A 19,210-nucleotide genomic window follows, 5' to 3' on the forward strand; every position below is an offset into this window, starting at 1 on the left:
TGTACATTATGGTACCCCATATAATTTGAGTAGTGGGGATTTACGGAAAAGTTTTGCGCCGCTATACTGCCATTTGTGTATTTCCTGCACTCAGGATACATGCTGTTCTCTTGGTCCACAAAGTAACTAACATACATTGTTCTTATGTTGTTCTCTTGTAAACCTTAGGGTATTATTATTCCAGATCACAGATTTTCTTCATTTTCTCTTTTCCTTGCTTATTTTTCTGTTGTTTCTCCCAAGTATCAGTCGGTCACTTGTGGTGGTGAAGTTCCAAGCTTACAAGTTGTCTTTCCTGATGTAGAAGTTGCAGCCACCTCCTTTGAAATTCCATTAGCATTGGAATGAAAAAAGAAGCCTGCAACCAACTCCACCTTGCTGTAGGTTATGGGGCTTCCTTTTCCCAGCAGTCCATCTGAAGTCTCCACCCTTAAAGCAATTAAATTTATAGCAGGGTAGAAGCAATGGGTAAAGCATTAAGCTGCCTCAATAAAACTGCATTTCTTTCCACTGTTGCTTAAAACATTCTGAGCACACTCATGGCTAAAGGCCCTATGTCACCATGTACTAGAATTGGTTTTACAGTGTGAAACCTGCCTGGTCTGCAGTAAAAGCAACATGGACACATGGACACATGGACACATTATCCACAAATAGATTTTTTTTCCAGTAGAGCAGAATGAGTGTTCATATCCATAGGGGAAAGATTGGGGGAATACACCAAACAAGGGCAGTACGTAGACATTGTGTTTATTATAGTATTATTATTATTAGTAGTAGTAGTAGTAGTAGTATTATTATTATTATTATTACATGTTTTGGACACTTTTTACATCTAATGTATCAATTTTAAAAAGTGTAGTGAGACCCAGTGGGTAAGAGGGGGCTGGTTTGGTTTTAGGGTCAATTTACACAGAAAGATTATCTGACAGATTATCTGCCAAAGATTTGAAGCCAAAGCCAGAAACAGACTATAAACAGAGATTGGGTCATAAAGGAAACCCTGAGATTTCTCCTCTTTTTTTTAAACCATTCCTGGCTTTGGCATCAAATCTTTGGCAGATAATCTGTCAGATAATCTTTCTGTGTAAATGGACCCTACACACAGCAATTTCCTGAAAATAATACTTGGCACTTTTATGTGTTTTTTTTTTAGCCAAATTTTACTTTCTATAGTGTTGTTTATATTTATGTAATATTTTTTTCCAAATAAAATCAATAAAACTAACTTTATTTAAAAAAAAAGTTTTCCTCCTCGTGTTTAAAAGACCATAGCGCTTGCAATTTTTCACCGACAGACGTGAGCCCTGATTTTTTCCGACACCAATTGTACTTTGCAACTACAAACTAAATTTTTCATAAAATGTGCTAAGACACCGGAAAAAATTATTTGCGCCGTTAAATTGAAAAAAAAAACACACAATATTTCATGTTCCATATTTACGCCGTTTGTTCTATGGTAAAACCGACATGTATTATATGTTCCTCAAGTCAGTGCAATTACAACGATATGCAACTTGTATTATTTTTATTTTACATACAGAAGAAATTAGCGAACGGCACATCACCTTAAAAAGATTCCTGCTTTTTTTTTCCTATCAGACAGTACAACGCAGAAACATCTGAGAGGATCTCACTTCTTGCTCATGCACATTTCTCGCTTGCAAGCGCTTTCTCAAGGCATTGAGAATGCCTTGAGAAAACGCTTGTAAGCGAGAAACAAGCTTCCCATGGGATAGGGGAAAGTTTGCCCGGATCCCGGAAGGAGGAGGAGGGGGGAGCAAAGGGGGCATGATGGCTGCACTGCACTGTGATGAGCGGCTCCCCCTGCAACCGGCGGCATCAGCGGCGGCAAGCATGGGATAGGGATAACACAGCTACTACTCCCATCACCTGCTCATATTATAGAGCTCCCTCTGCTGGACACTCCATAGGAATTACACCCTGGATCGTGACGTCACTGTATCTGAGAGAATTCTAACACTCCATAATCTACTACATTAAGGGAAATAGCCCTATATGTGCATTTCCCATAATTAATGTACATTAGAAATTTGTCTAACTTTCCATAAGTAATAACATATCAAAAAATAATTTTGTCCGGACTTCTCCTTTAAGTCTGTTTTCCTACTATGTATAAACAATGGCCGTTACTTGGCACTCAAAACAGCGGCCGTTGTTTTAAATAAAAAATTGCATTGAAGTCTATGGACAATGGCCGGAAATAAAAGACATGAACATCATTTCGACAGCCATATCCAAACAACAGCCATGTTTAATACACTGTGTGAAACAAGCCGTTGCTTGCATTGATTTCAGTGCAAATCATTATTTTATGAAAAGAATGGTCGTTGGTTTAATTAAAAACAACAGCCGTTTTTTTCATAAAAAGTACGATGTGTGAACATAGCCTCAAGGTAAAAAGTCACAGAGTTTGTTGCTCTTAACTATCATAAAGAAGATCTTGGGAATCATAAATCATATCCCTAGTCTTCTTACTTTCTAACCTTTGGACATATTACAGAGTCCACACACAGTCCAAACCACTGCTTCATTAACCTTTTAGTTGCAATGGCATTTTTTACAATCTTATCATACAGCAGCTGACATGTTATGGTTATCATGCAATTAAAGGGGTGTCTTGCACGTGTTCCATGTAAGTGAGACTCACATATGAAGGATTTTTTTTTTTTTTTTTTTTTTTTTTCTAACAAATTTAGTTTTTATTAAAGGAAAAAGATTAACAATATATGAATAGAATATCGACTATTCTTGACGCATATAATAAGTCAACAAAATGTGGGGGAAATAACAGGAAAGGAGGGGGATAGGGGAAGGAATAGGGAGATGGATACTTTATTATGGCTAAATAAACAAGAGGGTATAACATGTTCATACAAGAGATGCAATAAAGAACAAATCGGCTGATAAGATAATCTTACCTAGAAGGAGTGATTGTTGGCGCCACAGAGCCCTCAAGTGTTCCGAATTCTGATGTACCTGAAGTTGTTAGGTCAGTTTAAGTTTCTGGGTTGGGGAGTGTGTCTGTTAGCAAGGTGTGTTCTCTGAATTTAAGCCATGGTGACCACTTTGCATAAAATGTTTTGTTACTTGCATTCCTGTCTTCAAATACCAGTTCCTCTAGCCTATAATAGTTATCTACTTCCTCCATCCACTTCGTAATTGAAGGCATAGTGGAAGTTTTCCAGAGCCTTGCTATAATAGCTTTTGCCGCCACCAACAGGAACCCTATCAGAGAGTTCTTACAATGGTGTACTGGGACTGGAATCATCAGCAGCAATGCATGTTCCGGGGAGTTGTTAATTGGGAAGTCGACTATTTTGTTGATTATGTCCAGGACGTTATCCCAGAAAGGACGTAGAGTGGGGCAACTCCACCAAATGTGCAACATGTTCCCTTTATCTTTACCGCATCTCCAGCAATCATCACTGTATTTAGGAAATAAAGTTTTTAGCTTAGTTGGTACTAAGTACCATCTCGATAGGACTTTATAATTCCTCTCTTGAATATTACAAGAAACGGAAGTTTTATGTGTAACATAAAGAGCTTTTGAAACTTCTTCTTCAGTAAAGATAACGTTTAAGTCCTTTTCCCATTTTTGGAAATAATCAGGACGTGCGTCATCTTGGTTAGCTAAGAGTATCGTGTAAATTTTTGATACGGTTTTACTGATTTGTTTTGTTGAGGAACATAGCTGCTCAAAAGGTAGGAGTTTCCTAGATAGTTGAAGAATTGAGTTCTGTCTGTGAATGAAGTCGGAAAGCTGTTGGTGTTGTTTGGAGTCTTTTATATGTGAGATTATGTTTCTATTAGAGTCAAATGGCATTTTATTCAGCGGTCGTGCGTCGCCTCCCTCCATGACATCTCTAAAGGTGATTCCCTCATCTGTAGGGATACCCATGAAAAAATCGGAGTGAAAGGCTGGTGTAAATCGTGGGTTTTTTCCTAATGGGATTAAGGGTCCTTCAGGTTTAAATAAGTCAAGAAGGTCTTTGGAGTGAGATTTAGTCAGTGACAAGATAGAAGCACTGATTGGGGATTGTGGTAGGGATACAATATCCTTCAGGATCTCTCTAGGGGTCCAGAGTATGGCTTTTGGATCAAAATTTGTGACCGATGCTTCTAAACTAATCCAAATTTTTTTGTGTCTCAGATGGAAGGCTTCTAAGACCCTGCCTAGAATTGTAGCGAAGTAGTAGTGTTTTATACTGGGGAGCGCTAATCCGCCCTCAGATTTGGGTCTAGTAAGTACGGTAGTTTTTAGGCGGGAGGGTTTATTGGACCAGATGAATTTGCAGAGGAGAGAGTCTATCTTGGTCAGGTAATTTTGTTGTAATACTGCTGGTACTGCTTGGAAGAGGTATAGAAGTCTCGGTAAGACATTCATTTTTATTATGTTGATTCTTCCTGTCCAAGAAAAACTCTTCTCCTCCCAACCATGTAGGTCCTCTTTAATTTTTTTCAAGAGGGGGGCAAAATTTTCTTCTATAATGTCTTTATCCGAAATAGTGATACGTGTACCTAAATAGTTTAGCGAGTTGTTACGCCAATTGAACTGGAAGTTGTTTTTAAGGTCTTTTAGTTCCTTTTCCGAGAAATTAATTCCCCATGCCTCACATTTGGTTATGTTCAGTTTGTAGTTGCTGAAGTGGGCAAATTCTTTTATTGTGGCCATTAGTGATGGAAGTGATATATGTGGCTTTGTGAGGAAGAGCAGGAGATCATCCGCATAGGCAGAGCAAAGATGTTCCCTAGTTCCTACTGTGATGCCAGTTATGTCTGGATTGTTTCTGATGGCTACCAGAAGGTGTTCCATACACAGGGCGAATATCAGCGGGGATAAAGGACAGCCCTGTCTGGTTCCATTTCTAATGGCCAATTTGTTAGATGTGATACCGTTGATTTTGATTTTTGCGCTGGGAAGGGTATATAGGGACATTATCTTGGAGAGAATCTTAGGACCTAAACCTATTTGGCGCAATGTGGCTTCTATGAATCTCCAGTCCACCCGATCGAATGCCTTTTCGGCGTCGAGAGAGAGGAGAAGAGATCTTTTCTTGGAATTGTGGATATATCTAGCCAGGGTGAAGGCTCTTAATGTGTTGTCTTTTGCTTCCCTACAAGGAACGAAGCCTACTTGATCTGGGTGGACCAGGGATTCAAGAAGAGGGGCTAGCTTTTTGGCTATAGCTTTTGCATATATTTTTGTGTCGATATTGAGTAAAGATATCGGCCTATAATTTGCGCAAATATTGTGATCTTTACCCTCCTTAGGGATGACTGTGATAAATGCATCGAGGAATGCAGGGGGGAATGGATTTAACTCCGAGGCGAAATTAAAGGATTCTGCTAGTAAGGGGGCGATCAAGTCTGCATATTGTTTATAAAATTTGGTAGTGTACCCATCTGGGCCCGGGCTTTTCCCATTTGGTAGTTCTTTGATAATATTTTTTAGTTCCTCAGCGGTAAAATTTTCTTCTAAATGTTGTTTAGTTTCCTCGTTTATGATGGGTAGCTTAGTTTTCTCTATATATTGATCTAGATTACATGGGGGGAATGATGGCGAATTATGTTTAATAGGGACTGGAAGTTGATATAAATCAGTGTAATATTTTTGAAAAGTGTCTGCGATCACTTCCGAATTATAGGACAAGGAACCGTTTGATGTTTTGATAGAAGGAATCGTGAGTAGTGTTCTTTTGGATTTCAGGGCATTGGCAAGTATCTTACTAGGCTTATTGCCCCAGATGTAGAAGTTTTTTCCACAAATTTGTACTGTTCTTTGATATTGTTTAAAGAGAAGATCTTTGAGTTTGGTTCTGGAGGCAGTAAGATCAAGCAATGTACTTTCCAATAATGTTCTCTTATGAGAGGTTTCCAGGATCTGAATTTTTTCGATGAGTGAATTTATTTGTCTTGTCCTATCTTTTTTGATTCTAGAGCCCTGAGAGATAAGAGTCCCCCTCACTGTGGCTTTTAGAGCTTCCCATTTAATTGTGGGGGCGGTTGGGTCTTTTTTATGGGTCTTAATGAATAAGTCTACGGTGTCTTTCAAAGCAGAGACACAAATCGAATCATCCAATAATGATTCATTTAATCTCCAAGTGTTTGTATGGGGATTCCTAGCTGTGAAGCTAAAGGTTGAATAGACAGGGGCATGATCGGTCAGAATAATATTACCAATGTGGGAGTTCCTGAGGGAGCTAAGAGCACCATGAGAGGAGAGGATCATATCAATTCTGCTGTAGCTATTCGTTGGTGCCGAGTAATGAGTATAGTCTTTCATGTTTGGGTTGAAGATCCTCCACGTATCAAAGAGCTTGAGCTCCCTCAGAGTTTTTTGTAGTAATCTGATTTTTTTGAACGCGATATATGATTTTCCGGACGAGGTATCAAGGAGAGGGTTAAGTGGCATATTAAAATCTCCGCCTAAAATTATGTGTCCTTTGGCGAATTCATGAAGCTCTTTTAGTGTTTTCACTATGAAGGGTAATTGTTCTGAGTTGGGTGCGTAAATGTTTGCAAGTGTAAGTGTTACTCCATCTATTACACATGTTAAGAAGATGTATCTGCTATCTACATCGATTTTTTTATCTAGGACAGTGATGGGAAGGGATTTGTGAAATGCAATTGACACCCCTTTTATTTTTTTATCCTGACAAGTGGAGTGGAACCAAGTCGGATAGTACCTATTTTTTGAGAGGTCGGGGGTTTTGTCAGACTTGAAGTGAGTTTCCTGTATGAGAAGGACTTTTGCTCTTTGTTTGTGTAATGTATGTAGTATGTTCGACCTTTTCTCTGGTACGTTGAAGCCGTTGACATTCAACGAGCAGAGAGTAAGATCAGTCATGTTGTGTCGGTGTAATAGGTACTTACTTGAGTGGAAGCACTTGTCTGTAGTTAGGACTCTGCGGCGTCAAGGTCCCTCTGATGACTGAAGTATCCCGGGGTGGGGGGGGTGAAGAGTCAGGTAAACGTGGGGAAAGGAGAAAAAATAGAGAAATTATATAACAATCAACAATAAGAATAACAAATTTCTAAGAAAAAGAAATAGCGTGTTATGCACGCACTTAACTAACTGTGAACAAGTCACTAAGTCTTGCAGGACAAGAGTTCCTATTGGGTCTATGAACAGAAGTGTCAACGGTTTGTTATAGTACCATGGAGTATAGGCCTGTATGTGTCTCTACTGTTAATCAATGTGTAGGGGATAGGTTTCTATTAGGAAACTATCTCTGAATAGTCAGAGACCTTAATTGATGTTGTCTTTAACTTGGTAATATCTGAGAGAATGAGAAGCTCCCAGGAGGGATAATCGGGCTGTATGGAAACGTCTACTTACTATAATTAGGATAGGCAATACTACTTGATCCAGTTATAAGGATGATATAATGTAGTGACTATGGGGACTGGATCTGATAGTTTCCAAATAAGATAAGTTTTGGGTCGACCTAAATTGACAGCTAAACAAAACTAAGTAGCCACCTTACTAATATATAATAAAGACGAGGTGAGCTAAAAGTATCCTAAGCATATTATTAATTGCTTGAACCACTTTTTAGAACTAATCAATGTAGAATGAGAGAAGTGTTAATATATTGAAATTCGTAACAACATCAATAACTGTATCAGCTGCTCAGTCAGGGAAGAAAAAGAGAAACTTGTAGTATATTGAGAAATCATTTCCTCTTCTGCCTCTGGGGTAGTGGCGGTGCGTCCTGCATGCTGCTCGATGGGTTGGGGTCTTGATTGTATCTCCCTTGCATGTTGCTAGAAGAGTTGGGTTCACGGACGTTTCTTCCTTGCGTGATGTACGTCGGGGGCGGGAGAACCATAGTATGATGCAGTTCTACCCACTCGTGTAGGTTCAGGCTAGGAAGATTGAGGGCTTTCAAAAATCCAGGGATGTCTTTCGGTTCTCGGAGAGTTACTAAACCGTTGGTGGCTCTGACCGTCAAGGAGAATGGGAACCCCCACTTGTATTGCAAGTTTCTTTCTTGCAGGGCTTGAGTTAGTGGTTTTAGGGTTGTTCTTTGACGTAGTGTCAACAGGGAGAGGTCTGCGAAGATTTGGATTCTGTTGCCGTTGAACTCTATGTCATTCAATGTTTTAGATTTCTTCATGATTTCTTCCTTCAGCGTGTAGAAGTGGACCCTGCAAATAACATCACGTGGTCTCCTTGGATCACTTCCTCTAGGTTTTAGAGCTCTGTGGGCTCTATCTAATTCAATGTGGGAATCAGCTGGCCGATCTAGGATTCTATTAAATATTGATATCAGTACTCTATTCAGATCAACTGATTTTACCTCCTCTGGTAGGCCTCTTATTCTGACGTTGTTTCGCCTATTGCGATTTTCAACATCATCCAATCGCAATGTTAGCATTTTCTGAGACGTTTGGAGAGCCTGAGTCGTGCAAAGTAATTCTTGTATTTGGGAATCTTGCTTTTGTTGTTTACTTTCTGTTGAGTTTGCTTTTTTCTCCAGGACGGTGATTTTCTCTTGCACTTCTGAGAGATCTTTTCGCCAGAGCATTTTCATGTCTTGCGCTAAGGCATGTAAATCTTGTTTCGTAGGAATCAAAGCCAGTAGAGCCTGTAATTCGGGGTGGCCCTGTAGGGTTCTAATAGCGTTCTCTTTGGAAAGAGGGTCTTCTTTGTTGACAAATGCCTGGTTATGTATAGCTGTCTGGGTAGAGGCGGAGTAGGATTCGTCTGAAGAACTATAGTAATTAGGATGAATGGTTTTATTAAGATCCCTTTTCTTCGGAGTTTTATTAAGGGTCTTCTTAATCGGTGGTTCCTCTTCAGTGTCAGAATCATTGGGTGTGGATGAGCCCTCTTCATTCTCAAATTCTCTCGACAGCCTCTTTTGTTGAACTGGTTTCAGATGATCAGTACCCTGGTATTCAGAGTAAGGTAGATGGGTTTGGTGGGAGGTCTGTGAGTGGCCGGAGGTCTGGCGAAGGGTGATACTGATTTTATGATCTGAGCCTGTTTGTCTTCCCTCTCTGACCATGGTAGCATAACTGATATCCGATGGATGGGAGAAATGATCTGTGTGATGACAGTAAGTGTCATGACCTGAGGGATTTATTAGGTCAAAGGACCCTTGTGTATGCATTTGTGGTTGCTGTTTATTACGGGTGGCTGGCTGTGATACATCATCAAATCTAAGTGAGGAATGCACTGGGTTGTGTTTCAGCTTCTGTCCATATCTAAAATCCTGGGGCATTGCTGTAACTGGCTGGACATGGTGTTCAACCAAACTCTGTGAGCTTGAATGTAAAGCTTTGTGATCTGCGATCTGTGCATATTCACTATCAGGACCTGGCAATGATAGATCACCCTTTGATGTACTCACACTATTCATATTAATATTCTTAAAGGTAGTGTCACCTTTTAATGAGTGTGTGGTCTGGTGATCTATTGGGAATGGGTGCTTTGGTGGGACTTGCACTGTATCTGTGCAGGCTCCTGTAAGGTATTTGCCTGCTGGCTCCTGCTGCTGGCTGCTTCCTATGCCTGTGTGCCGCTCTGCCCCCTCCAATATGGCCGCCCGGCCCGCTCCAATACAATCTGCCCTGCTGTCCCCTTTGGATTTAGGGGTTGTCTGCAAGGCTGCTGGGGGAGACCGAGACCTCACTGAGGGATCGCTCACGATTTGGAGGTTCTGTGGAGCTGTGGAATGCTGCTGCGGGCCACTTCCGGGTATCGGGTCCCGCTCTTCCACCTCCAAGATGGCCGCCCGGTCCGCCGCAATGCAATCTGCCCTGCCGCCTCCTTTGTGTTTTGGGGCTGATTGCAGGGCTAGTTGGGGAGATCGGGGTCTGCCTGAAGGATCGCTTACGTGTCCGACGCTCGGCGGGGCTGTGGATCTCAGCGGCGGGCCACTTCCGGGTGTCGGAGCTCTCGCTGCCTCCTCCAAGATGGCCGCGGTCTCTGTACGAGCGGCGCTGCTGGGCTCTTTTTTGTCTTCTCTCCTCTTCTGCTTGTTGGATTCTTTCAGGCCGGCTCTCGCTGCGATCCTGGAAGCTTCATCAGTCTTCTCCTTCTTGTTTGTTCTCAGCTGGGCTGACATCTCGGCTTACTATCCCCGTGTCTTTGGCTGGTCCCGGAGCTCTCTTCAGGTGCTTCCTCCCATCAGCACTTCCTGTCCATGAAGGATTTTTATCTACTTAGAGGATTAGCCTCTGTATGGGGTCCATGGATCCTGTACCCTACCCCACCAAACATGGCCAACATACACAATGACACACATATATGCACACACAGAGGCACCATTAACATTTATACAGATACACCACTGACATACACATATAGGCTATGTTCACACAATGTTTTTTCTGCTCCATTTAAAATGACGTCTGTCATATTGAGTCTAAATTAATGGACGTCATTTAGCTGTCTGGCCTTCCCTTTGTGCAATGACTGGTGTTGGTACATTATTCTAGTTTGGGGTTACTAATTGGCCTTTGGATGTGTCTGAATTGAAAAGTTCATTGAATTTAATAGTAAAAACAGAGAAAGAACGGTGACAAAAGAAAAACTGTGTGTGAACAACTATTAAAAAATGTCTAAAAATATTTTTTATGATCATTATGTTAATGTCTGCAGTGATAACGTCTATTATTCAATAAATTGTGTGCATTGGATGTCTGTCTTTCCTTTGAGTTTGCTTTGCATTGCGGACAGTGAAATTGTGGTAATATTGGACTTTTTTTAAATAGCAAAAGCAGCCGCCTTTTCTCTATTTTTGACATTGTGTGAACATAGCCATATACTGTACACTGAAATGTGATTACACCAGTGCAGATATATACACCATGAATAGACCGTACACAGGGAAATCATCTACCAAGTGTAATTAGATGTATTGAACCAGAAATAATATTTGCTGCAGAGCATTTTTATAAACAGATCTGTCAGTCACCAGATTGTTGGAATGCGAGACAGTATAAAGGCCCTATTCCACGGAACGATTATTGTCCGTATTCGGCCAATATCGGCGCTACGGACGATAATCGTCCCGTGGAATAGAGTGCAACTATCAGCCGACATCGTTCATGTCGGCTGATCGTTGCAGTCGCTTGTTTTTCAACATGTTGAAGAACATGCGACTGATACAGCAACGATCTGCTGCCGTCGCTCTGTTGAATAGGAGCCCCCCCCCGGAGCTCCCTGGAGCCCCTCCCGCACTCACCCGCTCTCTGCTGCTGCGTTGAATGGCGGCCGCAGCGAGCGGGGAACAAGGAGCAAACGAGCGCTGAGAGCGCTCGTTTGCTCCTCTATACGACCCGTGAAATAGGGGCTTAAGCTGGGACGCATTTCCTTATAGTGGTGGGTTCTCTTATAAGTGCCCAGCAATAGTAAAAGCTGCTGCAGAACAACTTTGAGAGTCACTTAAGACACTGCTGACATACACAAACACACATATACGTCACTGTTACAGATAGATACATACATACATACATATACTGACATATACACACACACACATATACACCTGCTCCCCTGTTCCTCTTTGTTCAGCCTGCTCACCCTGCACTATAGTGAGCGGGCTGAACAGTACAGTGGTGGGTCCCACTCCCTCTCCTGGCCCTTGAAGGAGGGCTTGATGTCAGTGACATACCATGAAGGTAGAGTAGGCTTTCCCGGGCCCCTTTACTGCACGAACCCTGTAGCAGTCGCCTTCCCTGCTTTTATGGTAGCTACGCCACTGCATCTGTCTATCTTACTTTTAGGGTACAGTCACACGTACTAGATTCGCAGCAGATTTCACTCTACGAGTTTGCAGCTAAATCTGCTGCAAATCCATATAGTGTGAAGGCAGGGCCGGTTTTAGACAAAATGTGGCCCTGGGCAAAGTTGAAGGTGGGGCCCCAAATGCTAAAACATTGAAGCAGCAATTTAAGGTCCCCATACACTTTACTTTTTTTTCCAGCGGTTGGCGTGCTGCTCGAGGTGGGGTGATCTTCTGTGACCTTAAATAATACCCCTCTGTGCCCCATATTGTAGGTAGGTCCCTCTGTGCCTCCATAGTACATATAGTCGGTATCCCTCTGTAGGTAATTCTACTGGTAGTTACCTCCACCACCCAGTATGTAGTATCCACCAATATAGGAGGCATCTCATTGTAGGTTATACACCTGTTAGCTAGCCCCCCCCCAGCACATAGCATTTCCCCTCATAGTTACCTCCCCAGCACAGAGCATCTCCCCTGATAGTTGCCCCCCAGCAGTTAGCATCTCCCCAGATAATTACCTCCCCAGCAGATAGCATCTCCCCTGATTGTTACCCCCCCCCCCCCCAGCACATAACATCTCCCCTGATAGTTACCCCCTCAGCAGATTGTAGTAGTATAGGCATAGTGGATAAGGGGTGTAGTAACAGGAAAAGCATAGAAGATGAGGGGTGTAGTAGTAGATAAGGGGAGTAGCAGTTTTGGGAGTAGTAGTATCAGGAGTGGGGGTAATAGTAGCAATTGTAGTGAGAGCAGTATTGGGGGTAGTAGTAGAGCAGTATTAGGAGTAGTGTTGGGGGTAGTAGTAGAGCAGTATTGGGGGTAGTAGTAGAGCAGTATTAGGAGTAGTGTTGGGGGTAGTAGTAGAGCAGTATTGGGGTAGTAGTAGAGCAGTATTGGGGAAGTAGTAAAGCAGTACTAGGAGTAGTATTGGGGGTAGTAGTAGAGCAGTATTGGGGGTAGTAGTAGAGCAGTATTAGGAGTAGTATTGGAGATAGTAGTAGAGCAGTATTGGGGTAGTAGAAGAGCAGTATTGGGGGTAGTAGTAGAGCAGTATTAGGAGTAGTATTGGGGATAGTAGTAGAGCAGTATTGGGGGTAGTAGTAGAGCCAGGGGCGTAACTAGAAATGGCTGGGCCCCATAGCAAACTTTTGATTGGGGCTCCCACCCCCTCAATCGACCACTACGCCATCAACACACTCAGCTCTACACAGGTTCTGTACACCATATAAATAACAGTACAGTTATATTAAGCGACTCACAGGGGATGTCTTCTCTGATCGGAGTTGTTTCCTTTTCCTTTTCTTCTTCATCCTTCCTGGGCCATTAGAACTTCTCCGAGCCATGAATCCACAGAATCTGTCAGAGAAACATATTAGGCTCCTCACTCTGGCACCATCCTTATCTCTATACACACTGCACATCTGTATTGGCCCCTTTACACCCTTGTTTAGTGGATAGCCCTGACACTATGTGATCCCCTTATAGTATATGCCCCTCTGTGTATTCCCCCTTACTGATGCCACCCTTGTTGGCCCCTTATAAATTACCCCCCGTGTTGTCCATCCCCCTTATAGATGGTCCCCCATGTTGTCCCCCTATAGATGCCCTCTCATTTGGTCCCCTTATAAATGCCCCCTTATGGTTTCCCCTATAGATGGCCCCCTGTATTATCCCCCTATATATACCTCCCTGTATAATCCACCATAGATTGGCCCCCCTGTATTATCCCCCATAGATGGCCCCCTTTATATCCCCCATAGATGGCCCCCTGTATTATCCCCCATAGATGCCCCCTGTATAACCCCCATAGATGGCCCCCTGTATATCCCCCATAAATGTCCCCCCTGTATATCCCCTATAGATGGCCCCCTGTATTATCCCCCTATATATACCTCCCTGTATAATCCCCCATAGATTGGCCCCCCTGTATTATCCCCCATAGATGGCCCCCTGTATATCCCCCATAGATGGCCCCCCTGTATTATCCCCCATAGATGCCCCCTGTATAACCCCCATAGATGGCCCCCTGTATATCCCCCATAGATGTCCCCCCTGTATATCCCCCATAGATGGCCCCCTGTATATTCCCAATAGATGCTTCCCCTGTATATCCCCATAAATGGCCCCCTGTATATTCTCAATAGATGCTTCCCCTGTACATCCCCCATAGATGTCCCTCCTGTATATCCCCCATAGATGTCCCCCCGTATATCCCCATAGATGTCCCCCCCTGTATATCCCCCATAGATGGCCCCCTGTATATTCCCAATAGATGCTTCCCCTGTATATCCCCCATAGATGTCCCCTGTATATCCCCAATAGATGCTCCCCCTGTATATCCCCCATAGATGTCCCCCCTGTATATCCCCCATAGATGGCCCCCTGTATATTCCCAATAGATGCTTCCCCTGTATATCCCCCATAGATGGCCCCCTGTTTATCCCCCATAGATGGCCCCCTGTATATTCCCAATAGATGCTTCCCCTGTATATCCCCATAGATGTCCCCTGTATATCCCCAATAGATGCTCCCCCTGTATATCCCCCATAGATGGCCCCCCTGTATATCCCCCATAGATGGCCCCCTGTATATTGCCAATAGATGCTTCCCCTGTATATCCCCCATAGATGGCCCCCTGTATATCCCCCATCGATGGCCCCCCTGTATATTCCCAATAGATGTCCCCCCTGTATATCCCCCATAGATGGCCCCCTGTATATTCCCAATAGATGCTTCCCCTGTATATCCCCTATAGATGTCCCCCCTGTATATCCCCCATAGATGGCCCCCTGTATATTCCCAATAGATGCTTCCCCTGTATATCCCCTATAGATGTCCCCCCTGTATATCCCCCATAGATGGCCCCCTGTATATCCCCCATAGATGGCCCCCTGTATATTCCCAATAGATGCTTCCCCTGTATATCCCCCATAGATGTCCCCCCTGTATATCCCCCATAGATGTCCCCCCCTGTATATCCCCCATAGATGACTCCCTGTATATTCCCAATAGATGCTTCCCCTGTATATCCCCCATAGATGTCCCCTGTATATCCCCAATAGATGCTTCCCCTGTATATCCCCCATAGATGGCCCCCCTGTATATCCCCCATAGATGTCCCCCTGTACATCCCCCATAGATGGCCCCCTGTATATCCCCCATAGATGGCCCCTGTATATCCCCCATAGATGGGCCCCCTGTATATCCCCCATAGATGTCCCCCTGTATATCCCCCATAGATGGTCCCCTGTATATTCCCAATAGATGCTTCCCCTGTATATCCCCCATAGATGTCCCCCCTGTATATCCCCCATAGATGTCCCCCTGTATATCCCCCATAGATGGCCCCCTGTATATCCCCCATAGATGGCCCCCTGTATATCCCCCATAGATGGGCCCCCTGTATATCCCCCATAGATGTCCCCCTGTATATCCCCCATAGATGGTCCCCTGTATTATCCCCCATATATGGCCCCCCTGTATATCCCCCATATATGGCCCCCCTGTATATCCCCCATAGATGGGCCCCCTGTATATCCCCCATAGATGACCCCACCCTGTATTATCCCCCATAGATGGGCCCCCTGTATATCCCACATAGATGGGCCCCCTGTATATCCCCCATAGATGACCCCACCCTGTATTATCCCCCATAGATGGCCCCCTGTATATCCCCCATAGATGTCCCCCCTGTATATCCCCCATAGATGGGCCCCCTGTATATCCCCAATAGATGACCCCACCCTGTATTATCCCCCATAGCTGGCCCCCTGTATATCCCCCATAGATGTCCCCCCTGTATATCCCCCATAGATGGCCCCACCCTGTATTATCCCCCATAGATGGCCCCACCCTGTATTATCCCCCTTTGCAAAGCAGATAAAAAATAAACTCACCTAACTCCCCCGTCGGCTGTCTTCTCCTCTTCTCCCGGGGGGTGTCCTGGGGATTCCCGGCAGCACCGGTGACGGGCTCAGAGTGGCTCAGAGTCTGCCGGGGCAAGTACTTCCGGCGCAGGGTGCATCTCTAATAAGCGCTCCTGTGCCAGAAGTGCAGGCTGGGAGCGGACGCTGAGCTCACTGGTACCTGTGCTGCTGGGACGGCAATACGGTGGCAAGGGGGGGGGCAGCATCCCCGGCAGCACAGGTACCAGTGAGCTCAGCATCCGCCCATAGCCTGTACACAGGAGCGCTTGTTAGAGTGCGCCTGCGCCGGAAGTACTTTGCCCGGCCCCCGGCGTACGCCAAGCCACTCCGAGCCTGTCACCTGGACCCCAAACAGCTGTAGCTCGGCCGCCGGGTGCTACAGGCTATGTGAGCTCCAGGGGCCCGCGCCACGGGCCCCCGATATGGCGGGGCCCCGTAGTGGCCGCTACCGCTGCTACGGCGGTAGTTCCGCCACTGAGTAGAGCAGTATTAGGAGTAGTATTTGGGGTAGTAGTAGAGCAGTATGGGGGGTAGTAGTAGAGCAGTATTGTGGGTAATAGTAGTAGAGCAGTATTGGGGGTAGTAGTAGAGCAGTATTGGGGGTAGTAGTAGAGCAGTATTCGGAGTAGTATTGGGGGTAGTAGTAGAGCAGTATTGTGGATAGTAGTGTATTAGGGGTAGTATTGGGGGTAGTAGTAGAGCAGTATTGGGGGTAGTAGTAGAACAAGGAGAAGATATGGGGGTACTGTATCATACAGAATCCCCTCCCCATATACTGTTCACTAGGCCCTGAATGGGGGAGGGGATCCTGTGTGATTTAGGACCCACCTCCATCATGTACTGCGTACTGCTCAGGGCCTGGTGCCCATAGATACAGAGAGAGGAGGGCCCTGAACAGCATATGGTGGAAGGGGGGACTGCATCACACAAGATCCCCTGCCTTCTTCCTGTATACTGTTTGCTAGGTATATGGGGAGGGGGTTACTATTTTATAAAGACCCCGGAGGCTCCGCCCACCCGCAACAGTAAGCCACGCCCCTTGGTCGCAAGTCCCGCCCCCAGCCTCCATGACCCTCTACCCCCCAAACACCCCCCCCCACGTCCTTTTCTTTACCTGGGCTTGCCGTTCCTCCTCTTCTCTAGAGCACAGTCAGCCCTGCAGGAGGGGTGGTCCATCTTCTCCCTCTTCTTCTGCGGTCCTCACAGTTTAGCTCCTTTGTTCATTAGTGGAGCAGGGGAGCTGCTTGTGCTGCTCTGCTTCCTGCTCCACTAATGAAAGTTTGCCCCCCCCTAACGCCGGCCCTGTGTGAAGGTGTATCTGGTTACAAATCCACAACGGAATTTTCATTCCACTGCGCATATGTAAACCGGCCCTTTTAACCACCCCGCCGCCCGCAGCCCCCGGCCCGGAGCATAGGTTACCTGCTTGGCGCTGCGGCGCTGTGCAGGTAATATATGCTTCAGGCCGGGGGCTGCGGGCGGCACTGTGCAGGTAATGTATGCTCCGGGCCAGGGGCTGCGGGCGGCAGGGGGTTAAAGGGGCCGGGTTACATATCCGCAGTGGAATGAAAATTCCATTGCGGATATGTAACCCCCATAGAGGACCCAAAAATGTCAAAGGAGGACCCTTGGGCGGGTAATGGTGACATAAGAATAGGATATTTATTATGTTCTTTTTAAGGGCAGCAATATATAAAGCTGTTTAAAAGACAAGACTACCCCTTTAAAGTGTTCTCTGAGCATTCAGCATGTCTGACCGCCCGCCACCCTCCTTTTTTTTAAATTTATAAAACAGTCTATCAGATTAATAGATCAGATACTAATTTCAGTCGCAACCTGCTTAGGCTGGACACTGTGACTTTGTCCAAAAAAGTGGTTAGACAGGTTACAATCTCTTTGATCCTATTGTCTTTTAGGAGATAAAGCCATTTATTCAGTTTCAGTCATCAGAATGGTTATTGCTTCTAATGGTGCGTTTACACAGAGAGATTTATCTGACAGATTTTGGAAGCCAAAGCCAGGAATGGATTTGGAAAGAGGACATATCTCAATCTTTCCTTTATGACCTGTTCCCTGTTCATAGTCTGTTCCTGGCTTTGGCTTTAAAAATCTGTCAGATAAATCTCTCTGTGTAAACGCACCATTAGGCTATGTTCACATTACGTAAGAGACCGGCCATTTTGTGACCCCGGCCGGGTCACGGAACGGCCGGTTTCCGGCCGGATCATCTCGGCCGGTACTTAAGTACCGGCCGGGTGATCTTTCCGGCTGCGTCAGAGCGCGCCCGCATCAGTAGTTCTACGGCCGTAGTTTTATGTAGTGTGAACATAGCCTCAATGTATAAAAGATCATTACAGTGCTGTAGGGATTCAAACTGTTTCCCTGCTCTTGGCATGATATTGATACTTCATGCCATGCGTGGAACACTGTCTGTGTCATCTGCGTTTCACAGAGCAGAAACAGTGAATACAGCCTTAGATTTACTATGTTCACACATAGGGGGAGATTTATCAATCATGGTGTAAAGTAGAATTGTCTTAGTTGCCCCTAGCAACCAATCAGATTCCACCTTTCACTTCTCACAGATTCTTTGAAAAATGAAAGGTGGAATCTGATTGGTTGCTAGGGGCAACTAAGACAATTCTACTTTACACCAGTTTGATGAATCTCCCCCATAGTATTTTGGCCAGTGTTTCTGTAAGTACCAACAGAGAAATACTATAATGGAAAGATCTGCAGTATCTATGTTTTCAACCCACTCCTGGTTTTGGTTGAAAAAACACTGACCAAAATATTAAGCAAGATACTGAGTGTGAACATAGCCTGAAAGTGTGTAACACTGGTGTTAACCAAGTAACCAAACACAGCTTTGCTATTTTACATACTTTGATAAATCTGGGCAATAGAGTTTTCTTCTCCATTAATAAAAGCAAATCTGTCACCTTGAAAATGCGTCCCAGCAGAAGATGCTGGTCAGATTAATGTATAGAGTAGTTTTGGATGAAATAATTCTGTATACTTGTAGTTATTTATTTGAATCCCTGCTTGTTCTTGGTTTAGGAGTCTAGTGGGCAGCCTCAGTCAAGTAACAATGTGCAGTAAGGGTGTGTTCACACTGAGGAATTCAGGCGGAATTCCATGGCGGAACTTTCCGCTGCGGAATCCCACCTGTCTCAGTGTGTCATAGCCCGTCTATGGGGGAGCGTGCGCTCCTCTGCTGCCGCTGCTCTCCACTCGAGGAAGTGACATGTCACCTGAGACAGGCGAGACACACCTTATGACACACTCAGACAGGTGGGATTCTGCCTGAATTAGTGTGATTATACCCTAAGGTTTAAATATAATATATTGTTGCAGATTTTTAGCGCATCAAGCCCTTTTTTTATCTTTTCAGATTCTGCCCTAAAATTGACAGGGGCAACTCCACAATCTGCACCAAAATACGCAAGATTTGGTGTGGATTTGCCACTATAGTTAAAAGGGGTTATCCAGCGCCACAAAAACATGGTCACTTGCTTC

The sequence above is a fragment of the Dendropsophus ebraccatus genome, chromosome 10 (assembly GCF_027789765.1).
Source record: "Dendropsophus ebraccatus isolate aDenEbr1 chromosome 10, aDenEbr1.pat, whole genome shotgun sequence".
NCBI classification, from domain to species: Eukaryota; Metazoa; Chordata; class Amphibia; order Anura; family Hylidae; genus Dendropsophus; species Dendropsophus ebraccatus.